Here is a 14,464-nt window from a genome sequence, read left to right as displayed (position 1 = left end):
AAAAAACAAAAAACCAAAAAAAAAAAAAAAAGAAAAAAAGATTGGGGGATGCAACACGAGGACTTCCCAGGAGGTCACCCATCCTAGTACTACGCTCGCCCAAACTCGCTTAACTTCGGAGTTCTGATGGGATCCGGTGCATGTGAGTTGGTATGATCGCATCCGTTAGTCTACGACTTGTAATTGTATTTAACCATTTCTTTGCCGTTTGCACGAAATTCAAAAATAATTAAATAAAATTAGTACGACTACTCTATTTCTTTTATCTCCCAAGATCGAGGCTCGTCGTATAAGATCGAGGCTCGGTAATATACGACGCGCTTCCCAAAAAACAAAAAACCAAAAAAAAAAAAAAAAGAAAAAAAGATTGGGTGATGCAACACGAGGACTTCCCAGGAGGTCACCTATCCTAGTACTACTCTCGCGCAAACTCGCTTAACTTCGGAGTTCTGATGGGATCCGGTGCATGTGAGTTGGTATGATCGCATCCGTTAGTCTACGACTTGTAATTGTATTTAACCATTTCTTTGCCGTTTGCACGAAATTCAAAAATAATTAAATAAAATTAGTACGACTACTCTATTTCTTTCATCTCCCAAGATCGAGGCTCGTCGTATAAGATCGAGGCTCGGTTATATACGACGCGCTTCCCAAAAAACAAAAACCAAAAAAAAACAAAAAAGAAAAAAAGATTGGGGGATGCAACACGAGGACTTCCCAAGAGGTCACCCATCCTAGTACTACTCTCGCCCAAACTCGCTTAACTTCGGAGTTCTGATGGGATCCGGTGCATGTGAGTTGGTATGATCGCATCCGTTAGTCTACGACTTGTAATTGTATTTAACCATTTCTTTGCCGTTTGCACGAAATTCAAAAATAATTAAATAAAATTAGTACGACTACTCTATTTCTTTCATCTCCCAAGATCGAGGCTCGTCGTATAAGATCGAGGCTCGGTTATATACGACGCGCTTCCCAAAAAACAAAAACCAAAAAAAAACAAAAAAGAAAAAAAGATTGGGGGATGCAACACGAGGACTTCCCAGGAGGTCACCCATCCTAGTACTACTCTCGCGCAAACTCGCTTAACTTCGGAGTTCTGATGGGATCCGGTGCATGTGAGTTGGTATGATCGCATCCGTTAGTCTACGACTTGTAATTGTATTTAACCATTTCTTTGCCGTTTGCACGAAATTCAAAAATAATTAAATAAAATTAGTACGACTACTCTATTTCTTTCATCTCCAAAGATCGAGGCTCGTCGTATAAGATCGAGGCTCGGTTATATACGACGCGCTTCGCAAAAAACAAAAAACCAAAAAAAAAAAAAAAGAAAAAAAGAATGGGGGATGCAACACGAGGACTTCCCAGGAGGTCACCCATCCTAGTACTACTCTCGCCCAAACTCGCTTAACTTCGGAGTTCTGATGGGATCCGGTGCATGTGAGTTGGTATGATCGCATCCGTTAGTCTACGACTTGTAATTGTATTTAACCATTTCTTTGCCGTTTGCACGAAATTCAAAAATAATTAAATAAAATTAGTACGACTACTCTATTTCTTTCATCTCCCAAGATCGAGGCTCGTCGTATAAGATCGAGGCTCGGTTATATACGACGCACTTCCCAAAAAACAAAAAACCAAAAAAAAAAAAAAAAGAAAAAAAGATTGGGGGATGCAACACGAGGACGTCCCAGGAGGTCACCCATCCTAGTACTACTCTCGCCCAAACTCGCTTAACTTCGGAGTTCTGATGGGATCCGGTGCATGTGAGTTGGTATGATCGCATCCGTTAGTCTACGACTTGTAATTGTATTTAACCATTTCTTTGCCGTTTGCACGAAATTCAAAAATAATTAAACAAAATTAGTACGACTACTCTATTTCTTTCATCTCCCAAGATCGAGGCTCGTCGTATAAGATCGAGGCTCGGTTATATACGACGCGCTTCCCAAAAAACAAAAAACCAAAAAAAAAAAAAAAAAAAAAAAAGATTGGGGGATGCAACACGAGGACTTCCCAGGAGGTCACCCATCCTAGTACTACTCTCGCCCAAACTCGCTTAACTTCGGAGTTCTGATGGGATCCCGTGCATGTGAGTTGGTATGATCGCATCCGTTAGTCTACGACTTGTAATTGTATTTAACCATTTCTTTGCCGTTTGCACGAAATTCAAAAATAATTAAATAAAATTAGTACGACTACTCTATTTCTTTCAACTCCCAAGATCGAGGCTCGTTTATATACGACGCGCTTCCCAAAAAACAAAAAACCAAAAAAAAAAAAAAAAGAAAAAAAGATTGGGGGATGCAACACGAGGACTTCCCAGGAGGTCACCCATCCTAGTACTACTCTCGCCCAAACTCGCTTAACTTCGGAGTTCTGATGGGATCCGGTGCATGTGAGTTGGTATGATCGCATCCGTTAGTCTACGACTTGTAATTGTATTTAACCATTTCTTTGCCGTTTGCACGAAATTCAAAAATAATTAAACAAAATTAGTACGACTACTCTATTTCTTTCATCTCCCAAGATCGAGGCTCGTCGTATAAGATCGAGGCTCGGTTATATACGACGCGCTTCCCAAAAAACAAAAAACCAAAAAAAAAAAAAAAAAAAAAAAAAGATTGGGGGATGCAACACGAGGACTTCCCAGGAGGTCACCCATCCTAGTACTACTCTCGCCCAAACTCGCTTAACTTCGGAGTTCTGATGGGATCCGGTGCATGTGAGTTGGTATGATCGCATCCGTTAGTCTACGACTTGTAATTGTATTTAACCATTTCTTTGCCGTTTGCACGAAATTCAAAAATAATTAAACAAAATTAGTACGACTACTCTATTTCTTTCATCTCCCAAGATCGAGGCTCGTCGTATAAGATCGAGGCTCGGTTATATACGACGCGCTTCCCAAAAAACAAAAAACCAAAAAAAAAAAAAAAAAAAAAAAAGATTGGGGGATGCAACACGAGGACTTCCCAGGAGGTCACCCATCCTAGTACTACTCTCGCCCAAACTCGCTTAACTTCGGAGTTCTGATGGGATCCGGTGCATGTGAGTTGGTATGATCGCATCCGTTAGTCTACGACTTGTAATTGTATTTAACAATTTCTTTGCCGTTTGCACGAAATTCAAAAATAATTAAATAAAATTAGTACGACTACTCTATTTCTTTTATCTCCCAAGATCGAGGCTCGTCGTATAAGATCGAGGCTCGGTTATATACGACGCGCTTCCCAAAAAACAAAAAACCAAAAAAAAAAAAAAAAAGAAAAAAAGATTGGGGGATGCAACACGAGGACTTCCCAGGAGGTCACCCATCCTAGTACTACTCTCGCCCAAACTCGCTTAACTTCAGAGTTCTGATGGGATCCGGTGCATGTGAGTTGGTATGATCGCATCCGTTAGTCTACGACTTGTAATTGTATTTAACCATTTCTTTGCCGTTTGCACGAAATTCAAAAATAATTAAATAAAATTAGTACGACTACTCTATTTCTTTCATCTCCCAAGATCGAGGCTCGTCGTATAAGATCGAGGCTCGGTTATATACGACGCGCTTCCCAAAAAACAAAAAACCAAAAAAAAAAAAAAAAGAAAAAAAGATTGGGGGATGCAACACGAGGACTTCCCAGGAGGTCACCCATCCTAGTACTACTCTCGCCCAAACTCGCTTAACTTCGGAGTTCTGATGGGATCCGGTGCATGTGAGTTGGTATGATCGCATCCGTTAGTCTACGACTTGTAATTGTATTTAACCATTTCTTTGCCGTTTGCACGAAATTTAAAAATAATTAAATAAAATTAGTACGACTACTCTATTTCTTTCATCTCCCAAGATCGAGGCTCGTCGTATAAGATCGAGGCTCGGTTATATACGATGCGCTTCCCAAAAAACAAAAAACCAAAAAAAAAAAAAAAAGAAAAAAAGATTGGGGGATGCAACACGAGGACTTCCCAGGAGGTCACCCATCCTAGTACTACTCTCGCCCAAACTCGCTTAACTTCGGAGTTCTGATGGGATCCGGTGCATGTGAGTTGGTATGATCGCATCCGTTAGTCTACGACTTGTAATTGTATTTAACCATTTCTTTGCCGTTTGCACGAAATTCAAAAATAATTAAATAAAATTAGTACGACTACTCTATTTCTTTCATCTCCTAAGATCGAGGCTCGTCGTATAAGATCGAGGCTCGGTTATATACGACGCGCTTCCCAAAAAACAAAAAACCAAAAAAAAAAAAAAAAAAAAAAAAGATTGGGGGATGCAACACGAGGACTTCCCAGGAGGTCACCCATCCTAGTACTACTCTCGCCCAAACTCGCTTATCTTCGGAGTTCGGATGGGATCCGGTGCATGTGAGTTGGTATGATCGCATCCGTTAGTCTACGACTTGTAATTGTATTTAACAATTTCTTTGCCGTTTGCACGAAATTCAAAAATAATTAAATAAAATTAGTACGACTACTCTATTTCTTTTATCTCCCAAGATCGAGGCTCGTCGTATAAGATCGAGGCTCGGTTATATACGACGCGCTTCCCAAAAAACAAAAAACCAAAAAAAAAAAAAAAAAGAAAAAAAGATTGGGGGATGCAACACGAGGACTTCCCAGGAGGTCACCCATCCTAGTACTACTCTCGCCCAAACTCGCTTAACTTCGGAGTTCTGATGGGATCCGGTGCATGTGAGTTGGTATGATCGCATCCGTTAGTCTACGACTTGTAATTGTATTTAACCATTTCTTTGCCGTTTGCACGAAATTCAAAAATAATTAAATAAAATTAGTACGACTACTCTATTTCTTTCATCTCCCAAGATCGAGGCTCGTCGTATAAGATCGAGGCTCGGTTATATACGACGCGCTTCCCAAAAAACAAAAAACCAAAAAAAAAAAAAAAAGAAAAAAAGATTGGGGGATGCAACACGAGGACTTCCCAGGAGGTCACCCATCCTAGTACTACTCTCGCCCAAACTCGCTTAACTTCGGAGTTCTGATGGGATCCGGTGCATGTGAGTTGGTATGATCGCATCCGTTAGTCTACGACTTGTAATTGTATTTAACCATTTCTTTGCCGTTTGCACGAAATTTAAAAATAATTAAATAAAATTAGTACGACTACTCTATTTCTTTCATCTCCCAAGATCGAGGCTCGTCGTATAAGATCGAGGCTCGGTTATATACGACGCGCTTCCCAAAAAACAAAAAACCAAAAAAAAAAAAAAAAGAAAAAAAGATTGGGGGATGCAACACGAGGACTTCCCAGGAGGTCACCCATCCTAGTACTACTCTCGCCCAAACTCGCTTAACTTCGGAGTTCTGATGGGATCCGGTGCATGTGAGTTGGTATGATCGCATCCGTTAGTCTACGACTTGTAATTGTATTTAACCATTTCTTTGCCGTTTGCACGAAATTCAAAAATAATTAAATAAAATTAGTACGACTACTCTATTTCTTTCATCTCCTAAGATCGAGGCTCGTCGTATAAGATCGAGGCTCGGTTATATACGACGCGCTTCCCAAAAAACAAAAAACCAAAAAAAAAAAAAAAAAAAAAAAAGATTGGGGGATGCAACACGAGGACTTCCCAGGAGGTCACCCATCCTAGTACTACTCTCGCCCAAACTCGCTTATCTTCGGAGTTCGGATGGGATCCGGTGCATGTGAGTTGGTATGATCGCATCCGTTAGTCTACGACTTGTAATTGTATTTAACCATTTCTTTGCCGTTTGCACGAAATTCAAAAATAATTAAATAAAATTAGTACGACTACTCTATTTCTTTCATCTCCCAAGATCGAGGCTCGTCGTATAAGATCGAGGCTCGGTTATATACTACGCGCTTCCCAAAAAACAAAAAACCAAAAAAAAAAAAAAAAGAAAAAAAGATTGGGGGATGCAACACGAGGACTGCCCAGGAGGTCACCCATCCTAGTACTACTCTCGCCCAAACTCGCTTAACTTCGGAGTTCTGATGGGATCCGGTGCATGTGAGTTGGTATGATCGCATCCGTTAGTCTACGACTTGTAATTGTATTTAACCATTTCTTTGCCGTTTGCACGAAATTCAAAAATAATTAAATAAAATTAGTACGACTACTCTATTTCTTTCATCTCCCAAGATCGAGGCTCGTCGTATAAGATCGAGGCTCGGTTATATACGACGCGCTTCCCAAAAAACAAAAAACCAAAAAAAAAAAAAAAAGAAAAAAAGATTGGGGGATGCAACACGAGGACTTCCCAGGAGGTCACCCATCCTAGTACTACTCTCGCCCAAACTCGCTTAACTTCGGAGTTCTGATGGGATCCGGTGCATGTGAGTTGGTATGATCGCATCCGTTAGTCTACGACTTGTAATTGTATTTAACCATTTCTTTGCCGTTTGCACGAAATTTAAAAATAATTAAATAAAATTAGTACGACTACTCTATTTCTTTCATCTCCCAAGATCGAGGCTCGTCGTATAAGATCGAGGCTCGGTTATATACGACGCGCTTCCCAAAAAACAAAAAACCAAAAAAAAAAAAAAAAGAAAAAAAGATTGGGGGATGCAACACGAGGACTTCCCAGGAGGTCACCCATCCTAGTACTACTCTCGCCCAAACTCGCTTAACTTCGGAGTTCTGATGGGATCCGGTGCATGTGAGTTGGTATGATCGCATCCGTTAGTCTACGACTTGTAATTGTATTTAACCATTTCTTTGCCGTTTGCACGAAATTCAAAAATAATTAAATAAAATTAGTACGACTACTCTATTTCTTTCATCTCCTAAGATCGAGGCTCGTCGTATAAGATCGAGGCTCGGTTATATACGACGCGCTTCCCAAAAAACAAAAAACCAAAAAAAAAAAAAAAAAAAAAAAAGATTGGGGGATGCAACACGAGGACTTCCCAGGAGGTCACCCATCCTAGTACTACTCTCGCCCAAACTCGCTTATCTTCGGAGTTCGGATGGGATCCGGTGCATGTGAGTTGGTATGATCGCATCCGTTAGTCTACGACTTGTAATTGTATTTAACCATTTCTTTGCCGTTTGCACGAAATTCAAAAATAATTAAATAAAATTAGTACGACTACTCTATTTCTTTCATCTCCCAAGATCGAGGCTCGTCGTATAAGATCGAGGCTCGGTTATATACTACGCGCTTCCCAAAAAACAAAAAACCAAAAAAAAAAAAAAAAGAAAAAAAGATTGGGGGATGCAACACGAGGACTGCCCAGGAGGTCACCCATCCTAGTACTACTCTCGCCCAAACTCGCTTAACTTCGGAGTTCTGACGGGATCCGGTGCATGTGAGTTGGTATGATCGCATCCGTTAGTCTACGACTTGTAATTGTATTTAACCATTTCTTTGCCGTTTGCACCAAATTCAAAAATAATTAAATAAAATTAGTACGACTACTCTATTTCTTTTATCTCCCAAGATCGAGGCTCGTCGTATAAGATCGAGGCTCGGTTATATACGACGCGCTTCCCAAAAAACAAAAAACCAAAAAAAAAAAAAAAAGAAAAAAAGATTGGGGGATGCAACACGAGGACTTCCCAGGAGGTCACCCATCCTAGTACTACTCTCGCCCAAACTCGCTTAACTTCGGAGTTCTGATGGGATCCGGTGCATGTGAGTTGGTATGATCGCATCCGTTAGTCTACGACTTGTAATTGTATTTAACCATTTCTTTGCCGTTTGCACGAAATTCAAAAATAATTAAATAAAATTAGTACGACTACTCTATTTCTTTCATCTCCTAAGATCGAGGCTCGTCGTATAAGATCGAGGCTCGGTTATATACGACGCGCTTCCCAAAAAACAAAAAACCAAAAAAAAAAAAAAAAAAAAAAAAAGATTGGGGGATGCAACACGAGGACTTCCCAGGAGGTCACCCATCCTAGTACTACTCTCGCCCAAACTCGCTTATCTTCGGAGTTCGGATGGGATCCGGTGCATGTGAGTTGGTATGATCGCATCCGTTAGTCTACGACTTGTAATTGTATTTAACCATTTCTTTGCCGTTTGCACGAAATTCAAAAATAATTAAATAAAATTAGTACGACTACTCTATTTCTTTCATCTCCCAAGATCGAGGCTCGTCGTATAAGATCGAGGCTCGGTTATATACGACGCGCTTCCCAAAAAACAAAAAACCAAAAAAAAAAAAAAAAGAAAAAAAGATTGGTGGATGCAACACGAGGACTTCCCAGGAGGTCACCCATCCTAGTACTACTCTCGCCCAAACTCGCTTAACTTCGGAGTTCTGATGGGATCCGGTGCATGTGAGTTGGTATGATCGCATCCGTTAGTCTACGACTTGTAATTGTATTTAACCATTTCTTTGCCGTTTGCACGAAATTCAAAAATAATTGAATAAAATTAGTACGACTACTCTATTTCTTTTATCTCCCAAGATCGAGGCTCGTCGTATAAGATCGAGACTCGGTTATATACGACGCGCTTCCCAAAAAACAATGAACCAAAAAAAAAAAAAAAAGAAAAAAAGATTGGGGGATGCAACACGAGGACTTCCCAGGAGGTCACCCATCCTAGTACTACTCTCGCCCAAACTCGCTTAACTTCGGAGTTCTGATGGGATCCGGTGCATGTGAGTTGGTATGATCGCATCCGTTAGTCTACGACTTGTAATTGTATTTAACCATTTCTTTGCCGTTTGCACGAAATTCAAAAATAATTAAATAAAATTAGTACGACTACTCTATTTCTTTCATCTCCTAAGATCGAGGCTCGTCGTATAAGATCGAGGCTCGGTTATATACGACGCGCTTCCCAAAAAACAAAAAACCAAAAAAAAAAAAAAAAGAAAAAAAGATTGGGGGATGCAACACGAGGACTTCCCAGGAGGTCACCCATCCTAGTACTACTCTCGCCCAAACTCGCTTAACTTCGGAGTTCTGATGGGATCCGGTGCATGTGAGTTGGTATGATCGCATCCGTTAGTCTACGACTTGTAATTGTATTTAACCATTTCTTTGCCGTTTGCACGAAATTCAAAAATAATTAAATAAAATTAGTACGACTACTCTATTTCTTTCATCTCCTAAGATCGAGGCTCGTCGTATAAGATCGAGGCTCGGTTATATACGACGCGCTTCCCAAAAAACAAAAAACCAAAAAAAAAAAAAAAAAAAAAAAAGATTGGGGGATGCAACACGAGGACTTCCCAGGAGGTCACCCATCCTAGTACTACTCTCGCCCAAACTCGCTTATCTTCGGAGTTCGGATGGGATCCGGTGCATGTGAGTTGGTATGATCGCATCCGTTAGTCTACGACTTGTAATTGTATTTAACCATTTCTTTGCCGTTTGCACGAAATTCAAAAATAATTAAATAAAATTAGTACGACTACTCTATTTCTTTCATCTCCCAAGATCGAGGCTCGTCGTATAAGATCGAGGCTCGGTTATATACGACGCGCTTCCCAAAAAACAAAAAACCAAAAAAAAAAAAAAAAGAAAAAAAGATTGGGGGATGCAACACGAGGACTGCCCAGGAGGTCTCCCATCCTAGTACTACTCTCGCCCAAACTCGCTTAACTTCGGAGTTCTGATGGGATCCGGTGCATGTGAGTTGGTATGATCGCATCCGTTAGTCTACGACTTGTAATTGTATTTAACCATTTCTTTGCCGTTTGCACCAAATTCAAAAATAATTAAATAAAATTAGTACGACTACTCTATTTCTTTTATCTCCCAAGATCGAGGCTCGTCGTATAAGATCGAGGCTCGTCGTATAAGATCGAGGCTCGGTTATATACGACGCGCTTCCCAAAAAACAAAAAACCAAAAAAAAAAAAAAAAAAAAAAAAGATTGGGGGATGCAACACGAGGACTTCCCAGGAGGTCACCCATCCTAGTACTACTCTCGCCCAAACTCGCTTAACTTCGGAGTTCTGATGGGATCCGGTGCATGTGAGTTGGTATGATCGCATCCGTTAGTCTACGACTTGTAATTGTATTTAACCATTTCTTTGCCGTTTGCACGAAATTCAAAAATAATTAAATAAAATTAGTACGACTACTCTATTTCTTTCATCTCCCAAGATCGAGGCTCGTCGTATAAGATCGAGGCTCGGTTATATACGACGCGCTTCCCAAAAAACAAAAAACCAAAAAAAAAAAAAAAAGAAAAAAAGATTGGGGGATGCAACACGAGGACTTCCCAGGAGGTCACCCATCCTAGTACTACTCTCGCCCAAACTCGCTTAACTTCGGAGTTCTGATGGGATCCGGTGCATGTGAGTTGGTATGATCGCATCCGTTAGTCTACGACTTGTAATTGTATTTAACCATTTCTTTGCCGTTTGCACGAAATTCAAAAATAATTAAATAAAATTAGTACGACTACTCTATTTCTTTTATATCCCAAGATCGAGGCTCGTCGTATAAGATCGAGGCTCGGTTATATACGACGCGCTTCCCAAAAAACAAAAAACCAAAAAAAAAAAAAAAAGAAAAAAAGATTGGTGGATGCAACACGAGGACTTCCCAGGAGGTCACCCATCCTAGTACTACTCTCGCCCAAACTCGCTTAACTTCGGAGTTCTGATGGGATCCGGTGCATGTGAGTTGGTATGATCGCATCCGTTAGTCTACGACTTGTAATTGTATTTAACCATTTCTTTGCCGTTTGCACGAAATTCAAAAATAATTGAATAAAATTAGTACGACTACTCTATTTCTTTTATCTCCCAAGATCGAGGCTCGTCGTATAAGATCGAGACTCGGTTATATACGACGCGCTTCCCAAAAAACAAAAAACCAAAAAAAAAAAAAAAAGAAAAAAAGATTGGGGGATGCAACACGAGGACTTCCCAGGAGGTCACCCATCCCAGTACTACTCTCGCCCAAACTCGCTTAACTTCGGAGTTCTGATGGGATCCGGTGCATGTGAGTTGGTATGATCGCATCCGTTAGTCTACGACTTGTAATTGTATTTAACCATTTCTTTGCCGTTTGCACGAAATTCAAAAATAATTAAATAAAATTAGTACGATTACTCTATTTCTTTCATATCTTAAGATCGAGGCTCGTCGTATAAGATCGAGGCTCGGTTATATACGACGCGCTTCCCAAAAAACAAAAAACCAAAAAAAAAAAAAAAAGAAAAAAAGATTGGGGGATGCAACACGAGGACTTCCCAGGAGGTCACCCATCCTAGTACTACTCTCGCCCAAACTCGCTTAACTTCGGAGTTCTGATGGGATCCGGTGCATGTGAGTTGGTATGATCGCATCCGTTAGTCTACGACTTGTAATTGTATTTAACCATTTCTTTGCCGTTTGCACGAAATTCAAAAATAATTAAATAAAATTAGTACGACTACTCTATTTCTTTTATCTCCCAAGATCGAGGCTCGTCGTATAAGATCGAGGCTCGGTTATATACGACGCGCTTCCCAAAAAACAAAAAACCAAAAAAAAAAAAAAAAAGAAAAAAAGATTGGTGGATGCAACACGAGGACTTCCCAGGAGGTCACCCATCCTAGTACTACTCTCGCCCAAACTCGCTTAACTTCGGAGTTCTGATGGGATCCGGTGCATGTGAGTTGGTATGATCGCATCCGTTAGTCTACGACTTGTAATTGTATTTAACCATTTCTTTGCCGTTTGCACGAAATTCAAAAATAATTGAATAAAATTAGTACGACTACTCTATTTCTTTTATCTCCCAAGATCGAGGCTCGTCGTATAAGATCGAGACTCGGTTATATACGACGCGCTTCCCAAAAAACAAAAAACCAAAAAAAAAAAAAAAAAGAGAAAAAGATTGGGGGATGCAACACGAGGACTTCCCAGGAGGTCACCCATCCTAGTACTACTCTCGCCCAAACTCGCTTAACTTCGGAGTTCTGATGGGATTCGGTGCATGTGAGTTGGTATGATCGCATCCGTTAGTCTACGACTTGTAATTGTATTTAACCATTTCTTTGCCGTTTGCACGAAATTCAAAAATAATTAAATAAAATTAGTACGACTACTCTATTTCTTTTATCTCCCAAGATCGAGGCTCGTCGTATAAGATCGAGGCTCGGTTATATACGACGCGCTTCCCAAAAAACAAAAAACCAAAAAAAAAAAAAAAAGAAAAAAAGATTGGGGGATGCAACACGAGGACTTCCCAGGAGGTCACCCATCCTAGTACTACTCTCGCCCAAACTCGCTTAACTTCGGAGTTCTGATGGGATCCGGTGCATGTGAGTTGGTATGATCGCATCCGTTAGTCTACGACTTGTAATTGTATTTAACCATTTCTTTGCCGTTTGCACGAAATTCAAAAATAATTAAATAAAATTAGTACGACTACTCTATTTCTTTTATCTCCCAAGATCGAGGCTCGTCGTATAAGATCGAGGCTCGGTTATATACGACGCGCTTCCCAAAAAACAAAAAACCAAAAAAAAAAAAAAAAGAAAAAAAGATTGGTGGATGCAACACGAGGACTTCCCAGGAGGTCACCCATCCTAGTACTACTCTCGCCCAAACTCGCTTAACTTCGGAGTTCTGATGGGACCCGGTGCATGTGAGTTGGTATGATCGCATCCGTTAGTCTACGACTTGTAATTGTATTTAACCATTTCTTTGCCGTTTGCACGAAATTCAAAAATAATTGAATAAAATTAGTACGACTACTCTATTTCTTTTATCTCCCAAGATCGAGGCTCGTCGTATAAGATCGAGACTCGGTTATATACGACGCGCTTCCCAAAAAACAAAAAACCAAAAAAAAAAAAAAAAGAAAAAAAGATTGGGGGATGCAACACGAGGACTTCCCAGGAGGTCACCCATCCTAGTACTACTCTCGCCCAAACTCGCTTAACTTCGGAGTTCTGATGGGTTCCGGTGCATGTGAGTTGGTATGATCGCATCCGTTAGTCTACGACTTGTAATTGTATTTAACCATTTCTTTGCCGTTTGCACGAAATTCAAAAATAATTAAATAAAATTAGTACGACTACTCTATTTCTTTTATCTCCCAAGATCGAGGCTCGTCGTATAAGATCGAGGCTCGGTTATATACGACGCGCTTCCCAAAAAACAAAAAACCAAAAAAAAAAAAAAAGAAAAAAAGATTGGGGAGGTTACCCATCCTAGTACTACTCTCGCCCAAACTCGCTTAACTTCGGAGTTCTGATGGGATCCGGTGCATGTGAGTTGGTATGATCGCATCCGTTAGTCTACGAATTGTAATTGTATTTAACCATTTCTTTGCCGTTTGCACGAAATTCAAAAATAATTAAGTAAAATTAGTACGACTACTCTATTTCTTTTATCTCCCAAGATCGAGGCTCGTCGTATAAGGTCGAGGCTCGGTTATATACGACGCGCTTCCCAAAAAACAAAAAACCAAAAAAAAAAGAAAAAGAAAAAAAGATTGGGGGATGCAACACGAGGACTTCCCAGGAGGTCACCCATCCTAGTACTACTCTCGCCCAAACTCGCTTAACTTCGGAGTTCTGATGGGATCCGGTGCATGTGAGTTGGTATGATCGCATCCGTTTGTCTACGACTTGTAATTGTATTTAACCATTTCTTTGCCGTTTGCACGAAATTCAAAAATAATTAAATAAAATTAGTACGACTACTCTATTTCTTTCATCTCCCAAGATCGAGGCTCGTCGTATAAGATCGAGGCTCGGTTATATACGACGCGCTTCCCAAAAAACAAAAAACCAAAAAAAAAAAAAAAAGAAAAAAAGATTGGGGGATGCAACACGAGGACTTCCCAGGAGGTCACCCATCCTAGTACTACTCTCGCCCAAACTCGCTTAACTTCGGAGTTCTGATGGGATCCGGTGCATGTGAGTTGGTATGATCGCATCCGGTAGTCTACGACTTGTAATTGTATTTAACCATTTCTTTGCCGTTTGCACGAAATTCAAAAATAATTAAATAAAATTAGTACGACTACTCTATTTCTTTCATCTCCCAAGATCGAGGCTCGGTTATATACGACGCGCTTCCCAAAAAACAAAAAACCAAAAAAAAAAAATAAGAAAAAAAGATTGGGGGATGCAACACGAGGACTTCCCAGGAGGTCATCCATCCTAGTACTACTCTCGCCCAAACTCGCTTAACTTCGGAGTTCTGATGGGATCCGGTGCATGTGAGTTGGAATGATCGCATCCGTTAGTCTACGACTTGTAATTGTATTTAACCATTTCTTTGCCGTTTGCACGAAATTCAAAAATAATTAAATAAAATTAGTACGACTACTCTATTTCTTTCATCTCCCAAGATCGAGGCTCGGTTATATACGACGCGCTTCCCAAAAAACAAAAAACCAAAAAAAAAAAAAAAAGAAAAAAAGATTGGGGGATGCAACACGAGGACTTCCCAGGAGGTCATCCATCCTAGTACTACTCTCGCCCAAACTCGCTTAACTTCGGAGTTCTGATGGGATCCGGTGCATGTGAGTTGGAATGATCGCATCCGTTAGTCTACGACTTGTAA

The 14,464-nt window shown here is 40.2% G+C and overlaps 43 non-coding genes and 1 pseudogene across 43 annotated transcripts; all 44 read right to left on the bottom strand.

Annotated features, from left to right (window-relative positions):
• Positions 1 to 45: 45 nt before the first annotated feature.
• LOC148694960 (5S ribosomal RNA) lies at positions 46 to 164 on the bottom strand. The gene has a single exon (XR_015966012.1). It is a non-coding gene; the product is annotated as a 5S ribosomal RNA (ribosomal RNA).
• Positions 165 to 371: 207 nt separating this feature from the next.
• LOC148694959 (5S ribosomal RNA) lies at positions 372 to 490 on the bottom strand (annotated as a pseudogene).
• Positions 491 to 696: 206 nt separating this feature from the next.
• On the bottom strand, positions 697 to 815 carry LOC148694958 (5S ribosomal RNA). The gene has a single exon (XR_015965967.1). It is a non-coding gene; the product is annotated as a 5S ribosomal RNA (ribosomal RNA).
• A 206-nt stretch (positions 816 to 1,021) lies between these two features.
• On the bottom strand, positions 1,022 to 1,140 carry LOC148694957 (5S ribosomal RNA). Its single transcript, XR_015966070.1, has one exon. It is a non-coding gene; the product is annotated as a 5S ribosomal RNA (ribosomal RNA).
• Positions 1,141 to 1,346: 206 nt separating this feature from the next.
• Positions 1,347 to 1,465, bottom strand: LOC148694956 (5S ribosomal RNA). Its single transcript, XR_015965951.1, has one exon. It is a non-coding gene; the product is annotated as a 5S ribosomal RNA (ribosomal RNA).
• A 207-nt stretch (positions 1,466 to 1,672) lies between these two features.
• LOC148694955 (5S ribosomal RNA) lies at positions 1,673 to 1,791 on the bottom strand. Its single transcript, XR_015966056.1, has one exon. It is a non-coding gene; the product is annotated as a 5S ribosomal RNA (ribosomal RNA).
• A 207-nt stretch (positions 1,792 to 1,998) lies between these two features.
• LOC148694954 (5S ribosomal RNA) lies at positions 1,999 to 2,117 on the bottom strand. Its single transcript, XR_015966051.1, has one exon. It is a non-coding gene; the product is annotated as a 5S ribosomal RNA (ribosomal RNA).
• A 187-nt stretch (positions 2,118 to 2,304) lies between these two features.
• LOC148694953 (5S ribosomal RNA) lies at positions 2,305 to 2,423 on the bottom strand. Its single transcript, XR_015965949.1, has one exon. It is a non-coding gene; the product is annotated as a 5S ribosomal RNA (ribosomal RNA).
• Positions 2,424 to 2,631: 208 nt separating this feature from the next.
• Positions 2,632 to 2,750, bottom strand: LOC148694952 (5S ribosomal RNA). Its single transcript, XR_015965948.1, has one exon. It is a non-coding gene; the product is annotated as a 5S ribosomal RNA (ribosomal RNA).
• Positions 2,751 to 2,957: 207 nt separating this feature from the next.
• On the bottom strand, positions 2,958 to 3,076 carry LOC148694951 (5S ribosomal RNA). The gene has a single exon (XR_015965947.1). It is a non-coding gene; the product is annotated as a 5S ribosomal RNA (ribosomal RNA).
• A 208-nt stretch (positions 3,077 to 3,284) lies between these two features.
• Positions 3,285 to 3,403, bottom strand: LOC148694950 (5S ribosomal RNA). The gene has a single exon (XR_015966021.1). It is a non-coding gene; the product is annotated as a 5S ribosomal RNA (ribosomal RNA).
• A 207-nt stretch (positions 3,404 to 3,610) lies between these two features.
• Positions 3,611 to 3,729, bottom strand: LOC148694949 (5S ribosomal RNA). The gene has a single exon (XR_015965946.1). It is a non-coding gene; the product is annotated as a 5S ribosomal RNA (ribosomal RNA).
• Positions 3,730 to 3,936: 207 nt separating this feature from the next.
• On the bottom strand, positions 3,937 to 4,055 carry LOC148694948 (5S ribosomal RNA). Its single transcript, XR_015965945.1, has one exon. It is a non-coding gene; the product is annotated as a 5S ribosomal RNA (ribosomal RNA).
• Positions 4,056 to 4,262: 207 nt separating this feature from the next.
• LOC148694947 (5S ribosomal RNA) lies at positions 4,263 to 4,381 on the bottom strand. The gene has a single exon (XR_015965991.1). It is a non-coding gene; the product is annotated as a 5S ribosomal RNA (ribosomal RNA).
• A 208-nt stretch (positions 4,382 to 4,589) lies between these two features.
• Positions 4,590 to 4,708, bottom strand: LOC148694946 (5S ribosomal RNA). Its single transcript, XR_015965944.1, has one exon. It is a non-coding gene; the product is annotated as a 5S ribosomal RNA (ribosomal RNA).
• A 207-nt stretch (positions 4,709 to 4,915) lies between these two features.
• Positions 4,916 to 5,034, bottom strand: LOC148694945 (5S ribosomal RNA). Its single transcript, XR_015965943.1, has one exon. It is a non-coding gene; the product is annotated as a 5S ribosomal RNA (ribosomal RNA).
• A 207-nt stretch (positions 5,035 to 5,241) lies between these two features.
• Positions 5,242 to 5,360, bottom strand: LOC148694944 (5S ribosomal RNA). The gene has a single exon (XR_015965942.1). It is a non-coding gene; the product is annotated as a 5S ribosomal RNA (ribosomal RNA).
• Positions 5,361 to 5,567: 207 nt separating this feature from the next.
• Positions 5,568 to 5,686, bottom strand: LOC148694943 (5S ribosomal RNA). Its single transcript, XR_015965990.1, has one exon. It is a non-coding gene; the product is annotated as a 5S ribosomal RNA (ribosomal RNA).
• Positions 5,687 to 5,893: 207 nt separating this feature from the next.
• Positions 5,894 to 6,012, bottom strand: LOC148694942 (5S ribosomal RNA). The gene has a single exon (XR_015966050.1). It is a non-coding gene; the product is annotated as a 5S ribosomal RNA (ribosomal RNA).
• Positions 6,013 to 6,219: 207 nt separating this feature from the next.
• On the bottom strand, positions 6,220 to 6,338 carry LOC148694941 (5S ribosomal RNA). Its single transcript, XR_015965941.1, has one exon. It is a non-coding gene; the product is annotated as a 5S ribosomal RNA (ribosomal RNA).
• Positions 6,339 to 6,545: 207 nt separating this feature from the next.
• On the bottom strand, positions 6,546 to 6,664 carry LOC148694940 (5S ribosomal RNA). Its single transcript, XR_015965940.1, has one exon. It is a non-coding gene; the product is annotated as a 5S ribosomal RNA (ribosomal RNA).
• Positions 6,665 to 6,871: 207 nt separating this feature from the next.
• On the bottom strand, positions 6,872 to 6,990 carry LOC148694939 (5S ribosomal RNA). Its single transcript, XR_015965989.1, has one exon. It is a non-coding gene; the product is annotated as a 5S ribosomal RNA (ribosomal RNA).
• A 207-nt stretch (positions 6,991 to 7,197) lies between these two features.
• Positions 7,198 to 7,316, bottom strand: LOC148694938 (5S ribosomal RNA). The gene has a single exon (XR_015966063.1). It is a non-coding gene; the product is annotated as a 5S ribosomal RNA (ribosomal RNA).
• Positions 7,317 to 7,523: 207 nt separating this feature from the next.
• LOC148694937 (5S ribosomal RNA) lies at positions 7,524 to 7,642 on the bottom strand. The gene has a single exon (XR_015965938.1). It is a non-coding gene; the product is annotated as a 5S ribosomal RNA (ribosomal RNA).
• Positions 7,643 to 7,850: 208 nt separating this feature from the next.
• Positions 7,851 to 7,969, bottom strand: LOC148694936 (5S ribosomal RNA). Its single transcript, XR_015965988.1, has one exon. It is a non-coding gene; the product is annotated as a 5S ribosomal RNA (ribosomal RNA).
• A 207-nt stretch (positions 7,970 to 8,176) lies between these two features.
• LOC148694935 (5S ribosomal RNA) lies at positions 8,177 to 8,295 on the bottom strand. The gene has a single exon (XR_015965981.1). It is a non-coding gene; the product is annotated as a 5S ribosomal RNA (ribosomal RNA).
• A 207-nt stretch (positions 8,296 to 8,502) lies between these two features.
• On the bottom strand, positions 8,503 to 8,621 carry LOC148694934 (5S ribosomal RNA). Its single transcript, XR_015965937.1, has one exon. It is a non-coding gene; the product is annotated as a 5S ribosomal RNA (ribosomal RNA).
• Positions 8,622 to 8,828: 207 nt separating this feature from the next.
• LOC148694933 (5S ribosomal RNA) lies at positions 8,829 to 8,947 on the bottom strand. The gene has a single exon (XR_015965936.1). It is a non-coding gene; the product is annotated as a 5S ribosomal RNA (ribosomal RNA).
• Positions 8,948 to 9,154: 207 nt separating this feature from the next.
• Positions 9,155 to 9,273, bottom strand: LOC148694932 (5S ribosomal RNA). Its single transcript, XR_015965987.1, has one exon. It is a non-coding gene; the product is annotated as a 5S ribosomal RNA (ribosomal RNA).
• Positions 9,274 to 9,480: 207 nt separating this feature from the next.
• On the bottom strand, positions 9,481 to 9,599 carry LOC148694931 (5S ribosomal RNA). The gene has a single exon (XR_015966055.1). It is a non-coding gene; the product is annotated as a 5S ribosomal RNA (ribosomal RNA).
• A 227-nt stretch (positions 9,600 to 9,826) lies between these two features.
• Positions 9,827 to 9,945, bottom strand: LOC148694930 (5S ribosomal RNA). Its single transcript, XR_015965935.1, has one exon. It is a non-coding gene; the product is annotated as a 5S ribosomal RNA (ribosomal RNA).
• Positions 9,946 to 10,152: 207 nt separating this feature from the next.
• On the bottom strand, positions 10,153 to 10,271 carry LOC148694929 (5S ribosomal RNA). Its single transcript, XR_015965934.1, has one exon. It is a non-coding gene; the product is annotated as a 5S ribosomal RNA (ribosomal RNA).
• Positions 10,272 to 10,478: 207 nt separating this feature from the next.
• On the bottom strand, positions 10,479 to 10,597 carry LOC148694928 (5S ribosomal RNA). Its single transcript, XR_015965980.1, has one exon. It is a non-coding gene; the product is annotated as a 5S ribosomal RNA (ribosomal RNA).
• A 207-nt stretch (positions 10,598 to 10,804) lies between these two features.
• On the bottom strand, positions 10,805 to 10,923 carry LOC148694927 (5S ribosomal RNA). The gene has a single exon (XR_015965853.1). It is a non-coding gene; the product is annotated as a 5S ribosomal RNA (ribosomal RNA).
• A 207-nt stretch (positions 10,924 to 11,130) lies between these two features.
• LOC148694926 (5S ribosomal RNA) lies at positions 11,131 to 11,249 on the bottom strand. The gene has a single exon (XR_015965933.1). It is a non-coding gene; the product is annotated as a 5S ribosomal RNA (ribosomal RNA).
• Positions 11,250 to 11,457: 208 nt separating this feature from the next.
• Positions 11,458 to 11,576, bottom strand: LOC148694925 (5S ribosomal RNA). The gene has a single exon (XR_015965979.1). It is a non-coding gene; the product is annotated as a 5S ribosomal RNA (ribosomal RNA).
• A 208-nt stretch (positions 11,577 to 11,784) lies between these two features.
• Positions 11,785 to 11,903, bottom strand: LOC148694924 (5S ribosomal RNA). Its single transcript, XR_015966066.1, has one exon. It is a non-coding gene; the product is annotated as a 5S ribosomal RNA (ribosomal RNA).
• Positions 11,904 to 12,110: 207 nt separating this feature from the next.
• On the bottom strand, positions 12,111 to 12,229 carry LOC148694923 (5S ribosomal RNA). Its single transcript, XR_015965932.1, has one exon. It is a non-coding gene; the product is annotated as a 5S ribosomal RNA (ribosomal RNA).
• Positions 12,230 to 12,436: 207 nt separating this feature from the next.
• LOC148694922 (5S ribosomal RNA) lies at positions 12,437 to 12,555 on the bottom strand. Its single transcript, XR_015966044.1, has one exon. It is a non-coding gene; the product is annotated as a 5S ribosomal RNA (ribosomal RNA).
• Positions 12,556 to 12,762: 207 nt separating this feature from the next.
• On the bottom strand, positions 12,763 to 12,881 carry LOC148694921 (5S ribosomal RNA). Its single transcript, XR_015966030.1, has one exon. It is a non-coding gene; the product is annotated as a 5S ribosomal RNA (ribosomal RNA).
• Positions 12,882 to 13,389: 508 nt separating this feature from the next.
• On the bottom strand, positions 13,390 to 13,508 carry LOC148694920 (5S ribosomal RNA). Its single transcript, XR_015965931.1, has one exon. It is a non-coding gene; the product is annotated as a 5S ribosomal RNA (ribosomal RNA).
• A 207-nt stretch (positions 13,509 to 13,715) lies between these two features.
• Positions 13,716 to 13,834, bottom strand: LOC148694919 (5S ribosomal RNA). The gene has a single exon (XR_015965930.1). It is a non-coding gene; the product is annotated as a 5S ribosomal RNA (ribosomal RNA).
• A 186-nt stretch (positions 13,835 to 14,020) lies between these two features.
• Positions 14,021 to 14,139, bottom strand: LOC148694918 (5S ribosomal RNA). Its single transcript, XR_015966062.1, has one exon. It is a non-coding gene; the product is annotated as a 5S ribosomal RNA (ribosomal RNA).
• A 187-nt stretch (positions 14,140 to 14,326) lies between these two features.
• On the bottom strand, positions 14,327 to 14,445 carry LOC148694917 (5S ribosomal RNA). Its single transcript, XR_015966061.1, has one exon. It is a non-coding gene; the product is annotated as a 5S ribosomal RNA (ribosomal RNA).
• Between the last annotated feature and the right edge of the window lie 19 nt (positions 14,446 to 14,464).

This window comes from Pyrus communis, chromosome 8 (genome assembly GCF_041283825.1).
Source record: "Pyrus communis isolate YQ-2024b chromosome 8, ASM4128382v1, whole genome shotgun sequence".
In the NCBI taxonomy this organism is placed as follows: Eukaryota; Viridiplantae; Streptophyta; class Magnoliopsida; order Rosales; family Rosaceae; genus Pyrus; species Pyrus communis.
This window is presented reverse-complemented; position numbering and strand designations above follow the sequence as displayed.